This window comes from Adiantum capillus-veneris, chromosome 19 (genome assembly GCF_014529385.1).
Source record: "Adiantum capillus-veneris isolate H3 chromosome 19, ASM1452938v2, whole genome shotgun sequence".
Lineage (NCBI taxonomy): Eukaryota > Viridiplantae > Streptophyta > Polypodiopsida > Polypodiales > Pteridaceae > Adiantum > Adiantum capillus-veneris.
The window spans coordinates 59,013,490-59,021,381 of NC_140949.1; positions in this window are offsets into that span (position 1 = coordinate 59,013,490).

Sequence of the window (7,892 nt, forward strand, 5' to 3'; positions counted from 1 at the left end):
TCTGTGGTAGAAATCACCCGAGTTGAGTTTGTGGTTATCAAATACTCAACTTGAGTGTCGCATCGAAACTATGTCGTGCAGAAATGACACCATAAACCTCCGGAATGACAAGACGCTTGCTTATCCATTAACATCGTTGTGTAGTCCAGTGGGTAGATCTGTTCGATCTTAAGACAATCACCCAAATAATGCCAACCGTTGGGTCATACCCGAGATTTGACAATGACTCTTAGTCAGCATGTGTGGCTCATAGCCCTTATGGCCATTAGTGTTCAACCGAGGAAACGATGAAGACTAATGTAGACGGCGTCTTGCCCAATTTTTAGCTGAGAGTTAAAGCACCTTGGCTCATGCTGACTCCCAAACAAAAAATGTATCAAAAACTGCGTAGAAAGTTTTCATTATTCATGGAGAGAAATAAGAAAGAGAGAGAGAAGATGCTGGGCTGAGGAACTTTCCTTAAGTGACGAGTTTGTATATGTTGTGCCCAATCTGTGTCCTCTGACGCATCTTATGCCGGACTTGCATCTTATCCTATAAGCATGCAACAATCTGCCTGTGTAACACTCATCGAGAGAGGGAACAAAAAATATAAGCCACCGCTTGACCCTCTTACCATGTATGGGGTCGTGACTTTAGAAAAATGACTTAATATGACACTTTGCCTGTGAAATAGGTTGTAGATTTAGGTTCCATTTAGTGGTAGTGTGCGTTGGCAGCAACCATAAATTTAAACCATCTAGAACTTAGTTTTTTTGTGACAGAGTGCCTAGTGTGATAGCGGAAGCGTAATCTATGAAGCAATGGAATTTATGCCACCTCGTTAGCATGCCGTGCATACAGATTGTTAAGCCCTTGGTGAGAGTGATGGCCTCAAACGTGAGAGCCAAAACCATTAGTTCCTTGCATAATCTAAACTAGTAGGGATTTTGTGAGGTGATATTCCCTATTTTTCCAGTTTTTCAAACTTGTGTGCCACTGCTCGTGATTCCCAATCCTTGGGCAATACCTTGGCACAAGGGAGAAGCCTTGCTTCATGAAAAATTGTCAAAGAACTTTGCTTTGTACAAAAGCATTAGTTTCCAATGTAAATATATAAACATGGAAAAAATAAACAATACTGAACATGATCTAACCTGGTCATCCTGCTGTAACCAGTTGTCTCGAGATGTGGGAAGAAAAACTCGCTCAAATGAAGATCATAACCATCTCCGTTGCACGAGAGAAAGTTGGCCTGAAATATCCTATAGGCATATGGAGAAATTTCCCAAAAGAGTGTGCTCATAGCCTACCCCAAACGGAAAAAATCTCAATGCAAGAGTCATAAATTGAAGCCTTGCTTCACATAAATGTGTTTGTGTGGAGAGCCATATCATGAAAAAATGAATCAACTATGTCGAGCAATTTCAATTGAAATTAACCAATACTGTGTGGTAAGCATTCTCCGTCAGCGTATAGAAACCGTGATAAGGATTCGGCCATGCCAAGCAACGTGCTTCCTTCAACAGGTGCAGTAAAAGGTTATGCATGTCTCCTTGAGATTCCAAAACATTGCAATTTTGCTATGCTTTTGCATCAAAATTGAACCACTGAGAAGCCGTGCTACAGAGCAAGGTGGTTGGTACTCAAGCCATGCTTGATTCCAATCTTTAAACCAATCAAATTTTTGGTGCTTACAGTAATTTTCACAAGCCATGCTTGTGATGTGCAGGCCTAAAGTGTCTGCATGTCTATTGCATATCGTAGCTTCAAGAAGATGCTTCATAATCAAAAATCAACTGCGTACCTTATCAAGTATACTTACTGACGAAGCTTGCCGCCGGAAGAATCTAATGAGTCACCCGTAGGAAGAAAACCAAGAAGTGATTTTCTAGATACTGATGTTTGGCTCAATAGACATGGTCAACAGTGGATTTGACTTCACCATTTTGAGTTGCCTGCTGCCTAGAATTGAAAGAATGATTGGCCTTGCCAATCACCGATGCCTTATAAGACACATGCCATGCCTGAGTTGGGTCTATTACTAGATAATCGTGCCTCGTACCTGTGTAGAGGTTATCTCTATCGGAGCCATCCTCCTTAGTCCAAATCATAATAATGACTACCAATATTAGACGTAATATGTCGACCTTGGTCATACTAGACCCGTAGATAATTTCTCCGGACACCATGGCCGATATCAACATAAGAACATAGTCTTGCAATACAATTAGATACATAAAATGATGAAAATTGCAAGAACTTGAAATTGCAAACCTGACAATCCGTTTGTGTCTCTATCCGAGGTCAAGCACTTTCTTCACCATCGATGCCTTATGTGATGTCGGATGATCTGTTGCATATGTCCTTGTGAAATACTTGCCTCAACATACCTGATCGTGTTTAGATGCCTTACTTCTTGTTGCAGAGGGCCTTGCTCGAGTTGCACCAATAGGATTGCATGCTTACCTACATGCCCTTGCATGGCACAATTATGTCTTATACCTTCCACTCCATCCGTGAATTCTATCATCAGAGTTTTTTGGTTGTACTCCAAGCTGCTGGGACGTCGTCATGAAACTCCGCAGCTCATCGGCCTCGGATCTCCGAGCTGGGTGAAGCAAGGGGTCGAACTCTGGAGGGGTGTGTGCCCGGGGTGGGCATGCCCCCTTAAGTATTTAATTTTCAAATGCCCCCCCCCCCCCTTGGGCGGCCGCATGTGAACAAAATGAAAAAAAAGCCTAGCGATGGCGCGATATCTTGCAGACAACACAGAGGAGAGAAAAAAAGCTCGCATCACCTGGCGCAGACAGTTTCGGCCCTACCTGCAGAAATGAATTCTGTTCAGCATCCTCTTGCGCTCCCGTTTGGTGCCACTCTCGCCTTGTTTGGTGAAGGTCGCTGATGCTGCCTCGGCTTGCAAGGGACGGTACCCGCATGTTGTGCCGAGCTCAGGTGCTTGCGTCCTCCACCCCAGGGGTCTTGCCCACACTGTGGCCTATCGGATCTCGGTCCCTTGTACTCTAACCAAGCGGCCATGCTCGCCATGGGGGGGGGGGGAGAGAGAGAGAGAGAGAGAGAGAGAGAGAGAGAGAGAGAGAGAGAGAGAGAGAGAGAGAGAGAGAGAGAGAGAGAGAGAGAGAGAGAGAGAGAGAGAGAGAGAGAGAGAGAGAGAGAGAGAGAGAGAAGACATGCAATAAAACATGCGAAAAGCAAGCCCCTTCCCCTTCCCTCCTCCATGGCCTTCCTCTCTCCTAGCTCTGATACCAGTGTAAGCCAAGGGAAGCTAGAGCCTGAGAGTCCACCACCTAACCACCCATTATATAGGCAAGCCCCTGGCCCTTTGCCCTAGTTGAACTCCCCGTTCCACACCGCCTAGCCCGGCCCTGCCCTTGTCTAGTCCGGCCTTGCCGATGTCCTGACACTTTCCTCAACAAGTTTCCTACTCCTTCTCTATTAAGCTCTCTAGAAAGGATCTACTTCCCTCTCAAGCTTTGCAACATTATGTTCCCCATTAAGCCAACAAGCATGTGGAGTAGTATAGCAGTAAGTGGCATCGATCGTCTTTGTGTACCATCAAGAATCTTGCTCTTTATACAGCTGAGAACATGGATGTGCAATGTCTAATCATAAGTGTTTTTCTATAGGTTGTGCCACTATTCCCCATGGAATCATCAGGTACTCGACAACCTAGGAGCTTCATTGACTCCATTTCATGTAGCAATGTACAAGATGACAGTGGATGTTGGGTGAGGATGGAGTTCAAACGAACGATGTGGGTGACAATGCAACCCAGCTCAAGAGGTGCACACAAGGTCTCAAGGAGACACCTCGCTTCTTGAGCACACCATTAGAAGGGAAGAATCATGAGTTCAAGCAAACACAAGACGGCAAGAGGCTTGCTAAGTTCCAGCATGTGTATATTGCTTCACAACTGAAGCTAGAGACAGTAGTGGCTCCATCAAGGTTTCTTGCAAATTGTAATTTTACACCTCTTTCAAGTTTTTACGTTGTCTATTTAGTATTTTCTCCTTGTATGTTGCTTTTGATAACTGTAAGATTTCCATTGCTTGTTCATGTTTGCAGATGTTTTTTCATCCAATTTTGTAGAGTGGGAGCCAATAGAGTCCTTCATAGGAATTTTTGAGTCCATCCACACTGACCTTGGCAAGTTTCTCTATGCTGGTTGTCCATCCTCTACGCTTGCCTCACATTATTATTTTTTTATAATCATACTTATGCCACACCTATGCAAAATGGGTATGGTAATCTTTCTTTGGTTCACTCGCCAACCTTGGAGAGTCTAGAATGGCTTAAGCTAGACAGTGCCTTGATCGTAGGAACCAAAAGGAGAATTGAGGCGAATTTGAAAGCAGCAATGAAGTGCACTTATGGTTTCCACAAAGCCACGATAACATGGTTTATGTCTCTTCATGTGTTTGTATTTATCTTTTGGCTTCAGAGTATTCATAGGACAACAACAATGTGGATCTGGATGGGAGTCTAACGTGGTCAACCACAAGGGAGATAGAATCAAGTTCTCTATAGTTGCTGACAATGTGGTGTTCAGATACCATATTGCAAAGAAAATCTTTTCAATGGACTTTCTCTATAGAAGATGGAAGCTGACAATGGGAGAATGGGAGGCACTAGACTCTAATGTTGCTGCTAGAGAATCAGTTGATCTGCAAATATGCATCCACGATGATGTAGTGCACGACATTGTAGTGAATAATGAATGGTACTTGAGTCATCGTTGCAAGTATCTTAATCTCAAATATACCTTGCCCAAGCAATATCTCTTTAATCAAGGAAAAGGTTGTTCGCTCCAAAAAAGAGAAGAGCTTTCTGTATGAGAACATTTCATTTTTGCGATGTATTTTTGTAAAAGCTTGTAACTGACAAGGAATTTTTCCCCATTAATACATGCGGTTTTTTGAATTTTGTTTCTGTGAATACTTGTTTATTCTCAACTTGTTCAAGTTTTTGATTGAAATGTGCAATTTATTTGATGTGGAGCACAAATGTTTTCAATGTTGGTGCCTCTCAATGCTTGTCGTGTGATTTTGTTTAAAATCATAGTTTTAAGTTATTTTGATGTTAATTTTAGGCGCTTCTTAAAAAGTGACGTTGGGTTATAAGTGACTTTTTAGGTTTTAAACTTCATTTCTTACATTCACAAAACTCTAGCTCTAAGCTCTCTTCGCATCTTCTTCGCGAATGAACCCATGGAAACATCGAGTGATGCACTTCTCACACAACTAGAAAAGGTAGGACTTGCGGATCGGGCACATAAACTACTCAGTGTGTTCAAGGGGACAATTGACATGCATGCCACTACCAACCTTCATATAGAGGCATTCAAAAGTTTTCTTGATTACATGGCGCAGCACATAGAGTCTTTGAGGGATCCGACACGGCGTGGCTGCCAATGTATTTCCTCAAGAATCTCTATATGGCAGACAAAAACTTTTGCTTTCGCTTGTTGAGGTTTATTAAAGGCATCATGGAACGAGAATACAAGACAGAGGATGAGGATGATCTCATAAAATTTGGCATGGGGTACATAGGCACCCAATTCATTTCTTGGGATATGGTTTTGGCCTTACTTGTGCTTGAGGGCATGGATAAGAGAAAATCAAAGAAAAGGTCAACCAAAGACTGCTTGTGACCATTGTGGAGGAATCAAATGAAGTTATCAAAGAGATTGATAAGCAAATTGAAGCATCTATGGCACTCGTCCTCTTGCAAGAGCTGGGCTCTTGCAAGAACCCAGCTCCAACGAGGAGGAAGATAGGATGATAGAGGGAGATGAGATGTTGGAGGAAGTCCTAGACCTCCAAATTCTCACTTTTGCATGCAGTGGTGGTAGATGATTGTCACTTTTTGTTCCTTGATGCCATTGCCAAAACACTAGGTCTCAAAGAAGATGAGTCACTTGTATTGCTATCTATTCGGGCATGAAATATCCCATTGGAAAGGAGGAGAAAGTCGAATTTCAAATAGACTTTGAAGACCAAGGTCTCCCAACAAGCTTCTCTTTTCTCTCAAATGAAAACGAACATAAGTTAGTGCAAGCAATAGCAAGTACACTTGTGGAAATCAAATCTTGTGCGTCATTTTATGAAAGCATGTCGGAAAGCACTTTTCATCCACACAAACCACTGATTGCAATGGGTAGAGATGATCAATCTAGCATCGATGTTACAAAGAAAAGTCTTGAAGAGAAGGATGAAGAAATTGAGGTAAACATATCCTAACCTGGTCGATTGTCTATTGTTCCTTACAACAAGTGTTAAAGTCATTTAAAATGCTTTGCAAAAGGCATACCATTTGATAAGTTTGCAACGCGTACTCGAGGTTCACGCAACGTGCCCATGGGTAGGAATAGCTCGCTTTGGCACTACTTGAGCCACTTGGGGTCATCGATGCTTTGAGTTGCTCACACAGAGTTTTGCAAGAGTGGTTATGCAGAGCTGTTCAAGTGCAAAGCATTAAGTGCCATACTCATTAAATATTCCCTCACCCTAAATGCTCCCAAATGTATATTAGTGGACTGAGAAGCGGCATTGTATGCCTTTACTGGAAAGCACCAGGATTGGTCCTCCCCCATTGCGCTCTGATCCTAGGTCAAGGGGTGACAAACCCAGAGGAAATTGTAAAATCCCTTGGCGCCAAGTCAACCATTCGGTCCATACCCAACAAATGTAATTTGTAGTAAAACCAATCAACCATGATGTAATATCCAAATCAATACAGAACAGTTGTTTTTGTTGACAATTTTTATCAACATTCCTTTACTTGTTTTTTTAATTTATATTGTCCAATAAATTTCATTTCTGCAACACATGCATAGAGCCTCAAACATGTAGCGACTCGTCGGCCGGGGGGCACCTCTCGGGGATTTGTTTTAGAAAATCGGGCAATGAGGGGGGTGTACACAGTCAACAAGACCACCACAGAGCATGGCGGCACTCGACGGGGTTGGAGGCACAAAAAAAATCCCTATGCACCATAGCGCGCAAGAGACAAATTTATCACGGCTTTTTTTTACGTCGTTCAATCCCGCCGGGTGCTGCCGTGTTCCATGGTAGTCTCGTTGACTCTGTACACACCCCTCTAACCCCCCGTCGCTCGATTTCATAAAAAATCCCCGAGAGGTGCCTCCCAGCCGACAGGTCACTGCATGGATTTTTTTTGCACAGTCTGACCCTGGCGGGCGAGTTGTGCATCATGGTGGTCCTGCTAACCCCCCCTGAAGCCTCATTTCATAAAAATATCCATGAGAGGTGTCCCCCCGATTGATGGGTGCTTGCATGGTCAAGGTTAGTTTAAATTTAACATCTTGAACAATTCAAATACTTAATTGATTGTTAGAGCTAAATCTGTATTTTTCAATGTCACGCGCTTAGCATGCACCATATAGGAAACGCCATCCTGAAACAGTTGCACCAAAATATTTTCGGTGGCATCATGTAGGGCGAGTAAGGTTGCATGTTGTATGCGTGTAATGGAGTCACTATATTTATCCATTGTCTCTCTCACCACTCGAGAGAAGGCCGCTTTGGGTATGATAGGCTCAGTGCTCTTTTGATACTTTTCAATCTCCCGTAAAGTAATTGTGCCTGGCTTCCATCTCCTCTTTTTTTGTATTGTTGGCAGTGGTGGAGGAGCCTCCTGAGTGGCCCATTGAGGAGGATCATTTTTGTACTTTTTCCTCCTCTCCTCTTGGGCTTGTTGTTCTTTAGGCATCACCTTGTCCTTCTTTCTCTTTGCACATTGCTTGGCTCTTTGAGGTGTTTTTGAAGGCCTTGAGCTCTCAGCCTTTTTTTATTGGGTGGCTTGAGCTCTATCCTCTTTCACCTTGCTCTCTATCTCTGCTTGTGCTTGTAAGTTTTCTAGTTGAGCTCTCT